The sequence below is a fragment of the Ranitomeya variabilis genome, chromosome 8 (assembly GCF_051348905.1).
Source record: "Ranitomeya variabilis isolate aRanVar5 chromosome 8, aRanVar5.hap1, whole genome shotgun sequence".
Lineage (NCBI taxonomy): Eukaryota > Metazoa > Chordata > Amphibia > Anura > Dendrobatidae > Ranitomeya > Ranitomeya variabilis.
In genome coordinates this window covers 107,557,126-107,572,691 of record NC_135239.1, presented here as the reverse complement: position 1 = coordinate 107,572,691, position 15,566 = coordinate 107,557,126, and positions in this window count along the sequence as shown.

The window sequence follows — 15,566 nt, the reverse complement described above, 5'->3', positions numbered from 1 at the left end:
ATTGTTATCTTCCCAAGCAAAATTATTTGATTTATTTTGCATATTTAACAAAAATTTATCAGCTTTCAGTTGTTGCTTCCAAGGGTGCCATATAGTAGGCATCCATTGCCCCTGGATAGTTAAAGCATCTTGTATATTTTTACCAGCGTTATGCATTCTAATAGCTAATGTCTCTATGTCAAAACCATTTAATGTTCCTGTTACTGCTCCATAACCGCCCAATAGAGTGTCATACCATGCTCTTCTTTTTCTTGAAGGACAAACAGGAGTGGGAGGAAACCGAATATTGGCAATAATTATAGTCTTTTGAGCCTGACTGCCTACTTTGACACATGATGATGGTAATCTTTTGATATGTCCAGGATCAATTTTTGATGCATTAACCTGTATTATTTTAAGATAATCTCTCCAATTTGGATAATACCTCTTAAGATCAGTGGAATATACTTTATCTGTCATATTAGAACACACTATCAATTTTGTTCGATTTAAACAAAATATAAAGCTGGTATCATTCAACCTTCTAGAAGTATAATTAGCGTATACTCGAGGTTCGATTAATCCAGTCGTTAAATTTAATTCCGTCATTTCAGCTTCCCAACATGCTATATTTTCTTCATGTGTTATCTTTACAGTTCCAGTTCCGTTGGTCAAAACCGTACTTGGCCAATACTTCCTTCCTGGATAATTGTATGGAGCCGGTTCTTCAATTACAGGTCCATACATCCATACAGAACTGGTGTTAGATAAAGTTATATTTACAGTAGCCAGTATATCACTAAAGTTTTTCTCTTTTCCATCCTTTGTGTAATTATAGACATTCCAATCACCAGGTGACCTCAAAGGTGGCACTCGCTCACTTGTTAATTGGACACCGGGAGTCCATGCTTCAACGATGTCCAAAAATATGCCTCCAAGGATTGCACATACGATTAGGAAGGAAATCTGCAGAAATCAGAACATAACACTTTTATTCCCGCAAATAACATTTTTCCTGTGGGATATACTCCCATTTTTCTACACCTGGCCTCATGATCAGCAAGGTGCGGTCCCTGCCTACTGCAATTACCTCAGCTTCTGAAGGCGATCCTTGAGCATTTTGTACCCAAATTTTAGCTCCAACATTAGTTACTTCAGAGGAGCCAAAACCTTTATCTCCTCTTACAGTTAATTCAGTAGGGGCATGACCTTCTTCCCCCAGAGATAAGTTTACGGGTATTAATAACATCTGAGCCATTTTCTGTTTCTTCTCAATGATCAATGGCTCTGTTCCCAAATTTAACATCAATACTTTAATCTCTCCTTGATAATCTGCATCAATAATTCCTCCCACCACTATGGCCCCTTTTAATGCAAAACTGGAACGAGTAGCAATCTGACCATAGTGACCTTTAGGGATCTGACAACCCAATCCAGTGGAAATTGGAACCACCTTACCTGAAGGAATGACTGTTACATCTAGTGCACTCAAATCCAGTCCAGCTGACAGGGGTGTTTGTTGTGAATTCTGTTCTTGGGCTCCCTCCTGTGGTTATGAATGGTACTTCTGGGAGTTCTGCCCTTGGGCTCCCTCTGGTGGTTTCGAGTGGAACTGCTGCTCCTGGAGTTTGGCCTGGCAGCTGACTTTATTAATCGGCTCCCTTGGCCTTTCTATTTAACAGGGCTCTGGTCTGTAATTCATGCCAGCTGTCAATGTTTCTCTAGGTTAGACTCAGTCCTCTCCTTGGATTTCTCTGATGGCCATCCATGTCAGCATAAGATAAGTTCTTGCTAGTTCTTGTACTTACTTTCAGTTTAAAGTTATGTCTCTTTTTGTCCAGCTTGTCATTATGAAATATTCAGGCTAGCTGGAAGCTCTGGGGAAGCAGAGTTGCCCCTCCACACCGTGAGTGGGTGTGGAGGTTATTTTGTAATCTCTGCGTGGATTTTTAGGATTTTTAATACTGACCGCACAGTGCCCTTTCCTATTTTTGTCTATCTAGTCAGAGTTGGCCTCCTTTGCTAAAATCTGTTTTCATCCCTGCGTTTGTCATTTCCCTCTCCACTCACAGTCAATATATGTGGGGGGCTATCTTTCCTTTTGGGAATTTCTCTGAGGCGAGATAGTTTTCTATTTCCATCTTTAGGGGTAGTTAGTTCTTAGGCTGTGAAGAGGCGTCTAGGGAGAGACAGGAACGTCCCACGGCTATTTCTAGTGTTTGTGTTAGGATTAGGGTTTGCGGTCAGTAAAGCTACCACCTCCTCAGAGCTTGTCCATGATCTATTTTACCCACCAGGTCATATCAGTGCTGTTCCGTACCCATCAGGTCATATCAGTGCTGCTCTGTTACCACCAGGTCAAAACAGTACAGCTGGCCCACAATGTGTTAAATACATCTCTAAAGAGGGAAAAGAAAGTTCTGAGTCATTTTTTTTTTTTTGTAGCTTGTTTTGTCTTTTTTTTTTTCCCCTTAATCTTTGGGTGGTTCAGGATTTGGGTACTGATATGGAGATTCAGGGTCTGTCCTCGCGTGTTGATCATCTCACGGCAAGGGTACAGAGTATCCAAGATTATGTTGTCCAGACTCCGGTTTCTGAGCCTAGAATTCCTATTCCTGATTTGTTTTCTGGGGATAGATCTAAATTTTTGAACTTCAAAAATAATTGCAGATTGTTTTTTGCTCTGAGACCCCGTTCCTCTGGTGACTCCGTTCAGCAGGTGAAGATTGTTATTTCTCTGCTCTGTGGAGACCCGCAAGACTGGGCATTCTCCCTTGAGCCAGGGAATCCTGCATTGCTCAATGTAGATGCATTTTTTCAAGCACTCGGACTGCTTTATGATGAACCTAATTCTGTGGATCAGGCAGAAAAAATCTTGCTGGCTCTGTCATAGGGTCAGGAAGCAGCAGAGATTTACTGCCAGAAATTTAGAAAGTGGTCTGTGCTTACAAAATGGAATAAGGATGCCCTGGCAGCTATTTTCAGAAAGGGTCTTTCTGAAGCCCTTAAGGATGTTATGGTGGGGTTCCCCACACCTGCTGGTTTGAACGAATCAATGTCTCTGGCCATTCAGATTGATCGGCGCTTGCGTGAGCGTAAGGTGGTGCACCATATGGTGGTGTCCTCTGGGCAGAGTCCTGAGCCTATGCAATGTGATAGGACTTTGACTAGAGCAGAACGGCAGGAATTCAGACGTCAGAATGGGCTGTGTTTTTACTGTGGTGATTCTGCTCATGCTATTTCTGATTGTCCTAGGCGTACTAAGAAGGTCGCTAGGTCTGTTGCCATTAGTACTATACAGCCTAAATTTCTCTTGTCTGTTACTCTGATTTGCTCATTGTCGTCCTTTTCTGTAATGGCATTTGTGGATTCTGGTGCTGCCCTGAACTTAATGGACTTAGACTTTGCCAGGCGCTGTGGTTTTTCCTTGGAGCCTTTGCAGAGCCCTATTCCCTTGAGGGGGATTGATGCTATGCCATTGGCCAAGAATAAACCTCAGTACTGGACACATTTGACCATGTACATGGCTCCAGCACATCAGGAAGATATTCATTTTTTGGTGTTGCATAATTTGCATGATGTTGTTGTGCTGGGTTTTCCATGGTTACAGGTACATAATCTGGTGCTGGATTGGAAATCTATGTCTGTGACTAGTTGGGGTTTCCAAGGGATACATAGTGATATTCCTATGATGTCAATTTCCTCTTCCCCTTCTTCTGAAGTTCCTGAGTTTTTGTCGGATTTCCAGGATATATTTGATGAGCCTAAGTCTAGTTCCCTGCCTCCTCATAGGGACTGTGATTGTGCTATTAATTTGATTCCTGGCTGTAAGTTCCCTAAGAGTCGACTTTTCAATCTGTCTGTGCCAGAGCATGCCGCTATGCGGAGTTATGTAAAGGAGTCCTTAGAGAAGGGGCATATTCGCCCGTCTTCGTCACCGTTGGGAGCGGGGTTCTTTTATGTTGCCAAGAAGGATGGCTCCTTGAGGCCCTGTATAGATTATCGCCTTCTCAATAAGATCACGGTCAAATTCCAGTACCCTTTGCCTTTACTTTCTGATTTGTTTGCTCGGATTAAAGGGGCTAGCTGGTTTACCAAGATCGACCTTCGAGGGGCGTATAATCTTGTTCATATTAAACAGGGTGATGAATGGAAAACAGCATTTAATACGCCCGAAGGCCATTTTGAATATCTGGTGATGCCTTTCGGGCTCTCTAATGCTCCATCTGTGTTTCAGTCCTTTATGCATGATATTTTCCGGGAGTATCTGGATAAATTTATAATTGTATATTTGGATGATATCTTGGTTTTCTCTGATGATTGGGAGTCTCATGTGAAGCAGGTCAGGATGGTATTTCAGATCCTTCGTGCTAATGCACTGTTTGTGAAGGGGTCTAAGTGCCTTTATGGAGTTCAGAAGGTTTCTTTTTTGGGTTTCATTTTTTCACCCTCGGCTATTGAAATGGACCCTGTTAAGGTCCAGGCCATTCATGATTGGACTCAACCTATATCTGTGAAGAGCCTTCAGAAATTTTTGGGCTTTGCTAATTTTTATCGCCGCTTCATTGCTAATTTTTCTACTGTGGTTAACCCTCTGACCGATTTGACAAAGAAAGGTGCTGATGTGGTGAATTGGTCCTCTGCGGCTGTGGAGGCCTTTCAGGAGCTTAAGCGTCGTTTTACTTCTGCCCCTGTGTTGCGTCAGCCAGATGTTTCTCTCCCTTTTCAGGTTGAGGTTGATGCTTCTGAGATTGGGGCAGGAGCCGTTTTGTCTTAGAGAAGTTCTGATGGCTCGTTGATGAAACCGTGTGCTTTCTTCTCTAGAAAGTTTTCGCCTGCTGAGCGTAATTATGATGTCGGCAATCGAGAGTTGTTGGCTATGAAGTGGGCATTTGAGGAGTGGCGTCATTGGCTTGAGGGAGCTAAGCATCGCGTTGTGGTCTTGACTGATCATAAAAATCTGATTTACCTCGAGTCTGCTAAGCGATTGAATCCTAGACAGGCTCGATGGTCTTTGTTTTTCTCTCATTTTGATTTTGTGGTCTCGTATCTTCCAGGATCTAAGAATGTGAAGGCGGATGCCCTTTCTAGGAGTTTTCTGCCTGATTCTCCGGGAGTCCTTGAGCCGGCTGGTATTCTCAGAGAAGGGGTGATTCTTTCTGCCATCTCCCCTGATTTGCGGCGGGTGCTTCAGGAGTTTCAGGCTGATAGACCTGACCGCTGTCCTGTGGGGAAATTGTTTGTTCCTGATAGATGGACTAGTAAGGTAATTTCTGAGATTCATTGTTCTGTATTGGCTGGTCATCTGGGGATTTTTGGTACCAGAGATTTGGTTGCCAGGTCCTTTTGGTGGCCTTCCTTGTCACGGGATGTGCGTTCTTTTGTGCAGTCCTGTGGGACCTGTGCCCGGGCCAAGCCCTGCTGTTCCCGTGCTAGTGGGTTGCTTTTGCCTTTGCCGGTTCCTGAGAGGCCCTGGACGCATATTTCCATGGATTTTATTTCTGATCTTCCTGTCTCTCAGAAGATGTCTGTCATCTGGGTGGTTTGTGACCGGTTTTCTAAGATGGTCCATTTGGTACCTTTGCCTAAGTTGCCTTCCTCCTCTGATTTGGTTCCATTATTTTTTCAGCATGTGGTTCGTTTGCATGGCATTCCGGAGAATATTGTGTCTGATAGAGGTTCCCAGTTTGTGTCTAGGTTTTGGCGGTCTTTTTGTGCTAGAATGGGCATTGAGTTGTCTTTTTCTTCGGCATTTCATCCTCAGACAAATGGCCGAACTGAGCGAACCAATCAGACCTTGGAAACCTATTTGAGATGCTTTGTGTCTGCGGATCAGGATGATTGGGTGGCCTTCTTGCCGTTGGCCGAGTTTGCCCTTAATAATCGGGCCAGTTCGGCTACCTTGGTTTCGCCTTTTTTTTGCAACTTCGGTTTTCATCCTCGTTTTTCTTCGGGGCAGGTTGAGCCTTCGGACTGTCCTGGTGTGGATTCTGTGGTGGACAGGTTGCAGCGGATTTGGACTCAAGTGGTGGACAATTTAACGTTGTCTCAGGAAAGGGCTCAACATTTTGCTAACCGCCGTCGGTGCGTTGGTCCCCGGCTTCGTGTTGGGAATTTGGTCTGGTTGTCCTCTCGTCATGTTCCTATGAAGGTTTCTTCCCCTAAGTTCAAGCCTCGTTTTATTGGTCCTTATAAGATTTCTGAAATTATTAATCCAGTGTCTTTTCGTTTGGCCCTTCCTGCTTCTTTTTCTATTCATAATGTGTTCCATAGATCTTTGTTGCGGAGATATGTGGTGCCCATGGTTCCCTCCGTTGACCCTCCTGCTCCTGTGTTGGTTGACGGGGAGTTGGAGTATGTGGTGGAGAAGATTTTGGATTCTCGTCTTTCGAGGCGGAAACTTCAGTATCTGGTCAAGTGGAAGGGTTATGGACAGGAGGATAATTCTTGGGTTTTTGCCTCCGATGTCCATGCTCCCGATTTGGTTCGTGCTTTTCATCTGGCTCGTCCTGATCGGCCTGGGGGCTGTGGTGAGGGTTCGGTGACCCCTCCTCAAGGGGGGGGTACTGTTGTGAATTCCGTTCTTGGGCTCCCTCCTGTGGTTATGAATGGTACTTTTGGGAGTTCTGCCCTTGGGCTCCCTCTGGTGGTTTCGAGTGGAACTGCTGCTCCTGGAGTTTGGCCTGGCAGCTGACTTTACTAATCGGCTCCCTTGGCCTTTCTATTTAACAGGGCTGTGGTCTGTAATTCATGCCAGCTGTCAATGTTTCTCTAGGTTAGACTCAGTCCTCTCCTTGGATTTCTCTGATGGTTGTCCATGTCAGCATAAGTTCTTGCTAGATCTTGTACTTACTTTCAGTTTAAAGTTATGTCTCTTTTTGTCCAGCTTGTCATTATGAAATATTCAGGCTAGCTGGAAGCTCTGGGGAAGCAGAGTTGCCCCTCCACACCGTGAGTCGGTGTGGAGGTTATTTTGTAATCTCTGCGTGGATTTTTAGGATTTTTAATACTGACCGCACAGTGCCCTTTCCTATTTTTGTCTATCTAGTCAGAGTTGGCCTCCTTTGCTAAAATCTGTTTTCATCCCTGCGTTTGTAATTTCCCTCTCCACTCACAGTCAATATATGTGGGGGGCTATCTTTCCTTTTGGGAATTTCTCTGAGGCGAGATAGTTTTCTGTTTCCATCTTTAGGGGTAGTTAGCTCTTAGGCTGTGAAGAGGCATCTAGGGAGAGACAGGAACGTCCCACGGCTATTTCTAGTGTTTGTGTTAGGATTAGGGTTTGCGGTCAGTAAAGCTACCACCTCCTCAGAGCTTGTCCATGATCTATTTTACCCACCAGGTCATATCAGTGCTGTTCCGTACCCATCAGGTCATATCAGTGCTGCACCGTTACCACCAGGTCATAACAGGTGTTGCCCTTTCAGACAACCTGGCCTCTTCATGTATTTTCCAGTAGATAATAGTCTCTACTACATGTGCTTCATGTATTGTGAGATTGGGTGTCAGCATCCTCATCAGAGGAGTCATGGAATCAGTTATGGGCCTATTGTTTATTATCTGGAGGGCATCACTTAGATTATCCCTCCATTGCCCAAATGAAGTATCAGATTGGTTCAACTTTTTTAGGGTGACCTTTAGTAACCCATTCATTCTCTCTACTAACCCTGCTGCTTGAGGGTAATAAGGCATGTTATATACCCATTGAATGTTGTGTTCCATAGCATGGTCTTTGACTTGTTGTCCGGTAAAATGTGACCCTTTATCTGTCTGTACTTGCAGTGGGACCCCATAATACTGTGGTATGATTTCTAAAGTTCTCAGTGTACTCCATTGTGTGGCTGCCTTACATGGGAAACCTACCATCAGGCCTGAGTATGTATCTACTGCGGTACAAACATATTTGCACCCTCTGCTTTCTGATAGTGGCCCTATAAAATCCATTTGCCAAATTTGTGCAGGTAATTGACCCCTCCCTATGTGCCCCATTACTGTGTGTGGTACCTCTCTCCTTTGGGAATGTTGACAAACAGGACACTGTGCAATAATTTGTTTTATTATGTCCATGGTGAGGGGAACTCCTCTTTCCTGGGCCCACCTGTAAGTGGCTTTTTCTCCCAGGTGTCCACTTTTCTGATGTGCCCAAACGGCCGTACCGTGAAGCCATGTTTCTTTTGCTGTATCAGTTTCCGCTGTTGTTTGTCGAATGGCAGCTGCTCTATCTGCTTCGGAATTAAGCAAACGTTCAAGTGAATCATCAGGTACATGTGCATCAACATGAAAAACAGTGGTAGGCGTGGTTTGTATTATTTCTTCAATACTCTCCCACACCTCTTTCCCCCAAACTTCTTTTCCATGGATAAGCCACCCATATTTTTTCCACCCCATCATCCAGGTGGCTAGTCCATTTGCTACTGACCAAGAGTCTGTATACAAGTGACATTCACGTCCTTGCTCAAAACTCAGAGCTAAGAAAATTGCATATAATTCCGCATATTGACTGCTCTTACCATGACCTTCCATTTTTATATGTTTTTCCAATTTGGGATTATATGTCACACTTTTCCATTGTCTTTTGCCATTGACATATCTGGCAGAACCATCCGTAAACCAGGCATGCTGTTGTTATTCAGCAGTAAGATCTTCATATGATTTTCCACATTTCCCTGGGGATTCCTCCAGAACAGTGGGTTTTATGGGAGACGATTCATTTTCCCCCACATCAGCTATTTTCTCATGGAGAACAGCGATCCCGCTTTCTCCTTTCTTAGCTCTCTCTGAAATGTACCATTTCCACTTAATGATACTTTGTTCTTGAGCATGTCCTACTCTGTTGGTTTTTGGGTTGGACAAAACCCATTGCATTATAGGTATTGCCGGTCTTAGTAACACCTCATGGCCTAGTGTTAGCTGTTCTGTTTCCACTAGTGCCCAGTAGCAGGCTAGCAATTGTTGTTCAAAGGGAGTGTATTTCTCCCCTGCATCAGGTAGCTTGCGATTCCAGAATCCCAAAGGGACTCTCTTCCCTTGTTGCTTCTGCCACAGAGACCAATTTGCATACATATTTTGTACTGACACGTGTAATTCCACCCCTCTGGGTGTCATTGGCCATAAGTCTACGGCCTGTTGAATAGCTTCTTTTACCATCTCAAAAGCAACTTGTTGCTCCTCTCCCCAATGGAACTCATATTTTTTTCCGAGTTATCTTGTACAATGGGGACAACATTTGTCCCAAATGGGGAATGTGCTGCCTCCAGAACCCAAATAACCCAATGTATGATTGAGTTTCCTGTTTAGATTTAGGAACTGGGAAATTGATTATTTTCTGTCTAGCTTTAGGCAAGATTTCCTTATGTCCTTTGTTCCATTGAATTCCTAAAAATGTCACCACTTGGGCCGGTCCTTGGACCTTTGCTTCATTAATCTCCCATCCTCGAGCTCTCATATGAGATAATAATTGATGTAATTGCGCTTTGACAGATTTTTCATCTTGTCCTTGTATCATTATATCATCGATATAATGTGAAATTTGCATATCGGATGGTAATTGGAACTGATCCAAATGCTCTGCCACCGTCCGATGACAGATAGTTGGACTATGCAACCATCCTTGTGGTAACCTGGTAAATGTGTACTGCCTTCCCAACCAGGTGAAGGCAAATTGGTCCTGCGCCTTTTCTTCGATGGGGATTGCGAAGAACGCATTTGCTAGATCGATAACGGCATACCATGTGCCATTATGACTTTGAATATTCTCTACTATAGTAATAGTATCTGGTACTACAGCAGTCAAAGGTGGAGTATTCTTATTTAATTCTCGATAATCCACTGTCATACGCCAGGAGCCATCGCTCTTTTTCACTGGCCACACGGGATTATTCCATGTAGTGGTAGTGGGACGCATTACCCCTACATCCACCAATTCTTTAATTGTTTCAGTTATTTCTTTGTGTCCTCCTTGTATACGATATTGTTTCATCGCCACCATTTTGGTAGCCGGAGGCACATGTACTGGCGGCATTTTGACTTTTCCTACTACTACCGGCCTCATCTGTATTGCATTTGATTTTATTCCGAAGGAGAATTTTCCTTCGTGCAAGTTCAATGTCATACCTTTAAGGATATCAATCCCCAAGATATATTCTGGAATGGGTACCACCAGCAACCTATATTTTCTAATAGGCAAATTACCTATTTTTAGAGCTACATGTGTCTGTACCCCTGTAATAACTTGACCTCCTAATCCAGCTATTTTTATTTTAGGGCCCTTGAATTTGTTGGGATTTCCATATATTAAGGTAGCCTCTGCCCCCGTATCTATTAGAGCGGGGACTCTTTGCACATTTCCCCCTTTCCAATGAATACTCAAATTTACATAGGGACGTGCGTCCCTTCGGGCCCATACGGAGGTTTGACTGGCTACCTATGCTGAATCTTCCTCATCCGAGTAACTCCTTCTGCCATGGAAATCTCTGGGACTGTCATCCTTATTTATTCTGGTGGCGACTGCTGCCGCCAGTTCTTCCCATGGGTAGATATTTTGAAAATCTTCCCATGATACTTTCTTTGGAGGTTCCGACCTCTTAGTCTTCTCCTCCTTCTTCTCTGTTTCTACTGCCGGGGCTGTTGGGGCAGTGCTTACTTTCTTAGCTGACAACACCTTTTGTTTGTACAGCTTCCATAGTTCACCTGTCTGCTTACCATCAATAGATTCCTTACTCACTCCTGCTTTCAACAATGCTTGAAACATTTCTCTTCGGGACACCTGCTCCATTGAATTTGACGGAGTCCCTTCTTTTTTCCATTCCGGATTATAAGGTTTGCTGTTACCGGGATGCTTTTGGGAGGTATTTTGAGGAGAGGATGTCTGGGTTGCAGCTTTCCAGTCACCCATATCCTGCAATTCCCTCATTCGAGAAATTACTCTACTCACTGGCTCTTCTGTCATAGCTACTGTTAGGGTTAATATCACAGCCTTGTATGCGGGAGGGGCGGTCTTCACCAACCTACTCCTCATACTAGCCGTCATTGGATAGTCAGTATATTCTTCTTCCACAGCAAGCACTGAAAGTGCACTCCGCATAGCTTCGTCTTGTAACCTTTCAATGCCATCACGGAGAGTATACCATGGTTTATCATTAACTGGAATATCAGCCTCCGTAGGATACTTATCCAGTACAGCCCGTGCTACAATCATTACAATATTTTGTAATTGGTCGTGTTCATTTTCTCTAAAATAATTTTTAAAATATCTTTGAATCACAGGATCTTGAGATAAAGTAACAAATTTAGAGACATCTTGAGAATCCAATCTTATTCCTGTTCCTCCATAATCATGCATCCTAACCAACCATGCAATTTCTGTTTCTCCGGGTTTTTGTTTAAACTGGGTTAAGATGCTATCTACTTCACTTTGAGTATAATCCTCAGTTGAGATCCTGGTTCGAGTATGGGGAACACCTCGTTCCACCATAATGGGCTGTCCGTCATCTCCAAATTGAAGGTGACCAGCTGCATCACGGGCTTGCTCCCGGATTATTTCATTTTCCGTACGTTCCATACGCCTTTGAATAGGATTAGCTTTTAATTTTGATGAACCTTTTGGAGGATCAATAACAGGAGCTGGTGGGTCCTCCCAATCGTCTGATGATGAGGTATCCCACACATCCCCGTCCCATTTATCTGGGTCCCAATTTACAGATGCAGCGGCTATACTTTTATATACTTTTTCCTTATTGATTTTTCCTGTTTCGTTTATTTATACTGAGCAACTTTTACTGCAGCTAATTCAGCTACATTCTGGTAGTGCTCCAATTTATCTTTTAGTAATTTTTTTTTTACTGCATTCCAGCATTACCCATCTTCCTTCAGATTCAGTTAATCTCTGTTCAGCTTGAGATAATTATTATTTTTTTTTTCAACAGAGAGTTCTTCTTGTGAACTGCTCTATAGGCGGTGGCCAACACCCAATAGAGACACTGCATCACCTGCCTTGGCAGGGACCCCCTTGAGTAACTTAACAACATCGAGGGGTTAACTGCATCACCTGCCTTTGCAGGGATCCCCATGAGTACCTTAACAACATCATGGGGCTCTGAGCCCTTGAGCTTACTTGACCATTGCTCCGCCAGACCCGAATTTACCAATTCCTGTGCCAAAATGTCGTACGGGGCTGCGGTCCAGCCGGGAACCTCGACAACTTCTTCAGCTTTTTCCTTACGCTTTTTAAACATTTTTTTGGCAAAATGCCAAATTCTAATTTTTTGCACGAAGAATTATCAATCAAAATATATCACTTTGATAAAAACAGAATTTCAAAATTATGTTCAGACAAAAAGTTATAAGGATTTCTAAAACTTGGCTTTGTGCCAAAAAGAAACACTCTTCTAGCAACTTAACAATTTCCTTTGTGTAGACAATCAAACTTACAAAAATCCATCTATTATCTATCACAAAATTATTTTTAGCAAAAAAAACCCCTTACTTTCATAAAATCCTGCCGACTACGCCAATTTATGTCTTACCGAGTCACAAATGAAGAGGCGTTACGCCTTACTTACGGAGCGCTCACTAATATACTAATTAGGCACAGACAAGAGTCTTTTTCGGTAAAACAAGATTATAAAATGTATTAATTGTGATTAAAAAGATTTATATTGACCTTTGGCACAGGATTAGTTCAAAAGTTCTGACATGCAATGATCAACATCTTTATTATACAACTATATATATAGAGAGATAGTAAGCATCAATACATTACCGGATATTGTAGCATCACTTCTCCTGACCGGGGGACCTCGGCAGGGGGAGGAAAAATTCCGGCGTGCATCACAGACCAAAGTGCGTCCACTTGAGGAGTCTGGAAAAGTCCCTACCCCCACCGAGGTGCCGTCCTGTTTTATACACTTAAAACTGGATCTAGTTTGATCATGCGTACTGGCATTTTTTCTTATATAATTTGTTATTGTACAGGTCACGAGTTGTTATTGTGCAAATTCCATGCTTATCTTGTTATTCGCTCTGAGAATATTTTCCTCATACTACAAGCATGCTGCGCGTGCGTACATAGTTGTTTATGCCACATCTCCTCATGCAATACGAATAGGTCACTCAGAGGGCACTTCCCCTCTTCCATTTTGTCTTTGTTTTACTCAGTTTATGGCAATAGATACATGAAATCACTATCTACACATACATTCAGACATTCTTGTCTCATTTGTATCACAGGGATAGTCCTCACAACTGTCGTGTATGTTTCTGTTCTTTCTCTCCGTCCCCCAGATGATATGGATAGGACGCACCCGTATGACGGGGTAGGCCTGGAGTTATTTTATAGGGACCCTAGAGATGCCCCTCTCCCACAATTGCCTCCGTTGTCTTCATTAGGTGTAAAAGGTGAGACAGCCAACCTAAAGTTAACTGCCCAGCCGTACTTCAAGTAATGCGTAGAGTCTATTACTTCCTTGGCGTTCCGGCCACCGGCTACGCACCTCAGAAGGATGTTGCTGATCTTGGGGCACGACTCCTTCTGGTTCTTTCGCCTTTGTGCTGTGATCTCGTTTCTCACTTCTCCACAATATACCTTGCTTCGTGTCCTTTCTTAAGATGCCGCCGCAATGAGGTGCAGGCACGGCTCCGTAACGATCTGTCCTTTTGCTAGGCCACTGTCAGGATCCCACCCTTGACAGGGACCCCCCTGAATCTTCCCAAGTAACGCTCTCCTCTCACTAGATGTTACCTGGGCAAAACCCAGTCAGCTTCTCTCTAACTTCCTATCCAACCCCCAGTTTCACCAGAGTGTGAGGAGTGGCCTAATACATAGAACCCTTTGCTCCCCCTGATGGCCGGAGTGTGAAGTGTAGTGTGTGACTGTGATACCTGGTCAGGTGAACTCCTTTAGTGCAATCAGACATAACATCACTCCCCTTAGTGGCAGAGCGACATTACTGCAACGACCAGGACTCTGGGGCGCTGCACTATGACCACTTCAGAATTTTGAAATGGAGAGATTCGTGGATATTACTCACACTGCTGCATAAAGGAATGTCCAGGCATATTTGAAATATAAATGGTGGTTTTATTCCCAACACATTTCAAAGCGACTAGGACCTCTTCTTCAGGGAACTATACAATACCTGTATCTACTCTCAAGAAGAGGTCCTAGTGACTTTGAAACGTGTTGGGAATAAAACCACCATTTATACCATAGGATGAGCAGGAGGGTTCAGGATCATTTTGTAGCTTTGCTCTGTAACCACTCCATCAAACAAGAAAATATAAACCATGAAGATGCATAGCCAAATAGATCAATGGCTGCACTCAACTGTACTAAAGCAAGGAAATGTGTGATACATGAAATTTGGATAGCTTAATGGCTTGTGAAATCTATGAAAAAACACATGAGATGCTTAGCACATTTTTTGGCCAAATCTTGTGCTAAGCATCTCATGTGTTTTTTCATAGATTTCACAAGCCATTAAGCTATTCACATTTCATGTATCGCACATTTCCTTGCTTTAGTACAGTTGAGTGCAGCCATTGATCTGTTTGCTATGTAAGACTTTTTTAGTTATGCACCAGTTCAGACTAGATTGCTGTTCAGTCAGTTTACTTATATTTACGATGCGTAGCCAAAGATATATTGTAAGGGTGCTACATCAGTAGAATATTTTTAAACAAAAAAAGGAGTGAAAAAAAAAACAATACTGTAACAACGTGCACACCAATATACAAAGTATATTTTGTTTAAAACTACAATTGAAGACTTAAAGGTCAAAAACAATTAAAATCCAAAATATCTACAACACTGACATACTACAGATCAATATTATACACTGCTCAAAAAAATAAAGGGAACACTTAAACAACAGAATATAACTCCAAGTAAATCAAACTTCTGTGAAATCAAACTGTCCACATTAGAAGCAATACTGCTTGACAATCAATTTCACATGCTGCTGTGCAAATGGAATAGACAGACAGAACAGATGGAAATTATTGGCAATTATCAAGAGACACTCAATAAAGGAGTGGTTCTGCAGGTGGGGACCACAGATCACATTTCAGTACCAATGCTTTCTGGCTGATGTTTTGGTCACTTTTGAGTGTTAGTTGTGCTTTCACACTCGTGGTAGCATGAGACGGACTCTACAACCCACATAAGTGGCTCAGGTAGTGCCGCTCATCCAGGATGGCACATCAATGTGTGCTGAGGCAAAAAGGTTTGCTGTGTCTGTCAGCGTAGTGTCCAGAGGCTGGAAGCACTACCAGGAGACAGGCCATTACACCAGGAGACATGGAGGGGGCCATAGGAGGGCAACAACCCAGCAGCAGGACCGCTACCTCAGCCTTTGTGCAAGGAGGAACAGAAGGAGCACTGCCAGAGCCCTGCAAAATGACCTCCAGCAGGCCACAAATGTGCATGTGTATGCACAAACAGTTAGAAACCGACTCCATGAGGATGGTCTGATTGCCCAACGTCCACAGATGGGGGTGGTGCTCACAGCCCAACACCGTGCAGGACACTTGGCATTTGCCACAGAACACCAGGATTAGCAAATTCGCCACTGGCGCCCTGTGCTCTTCAC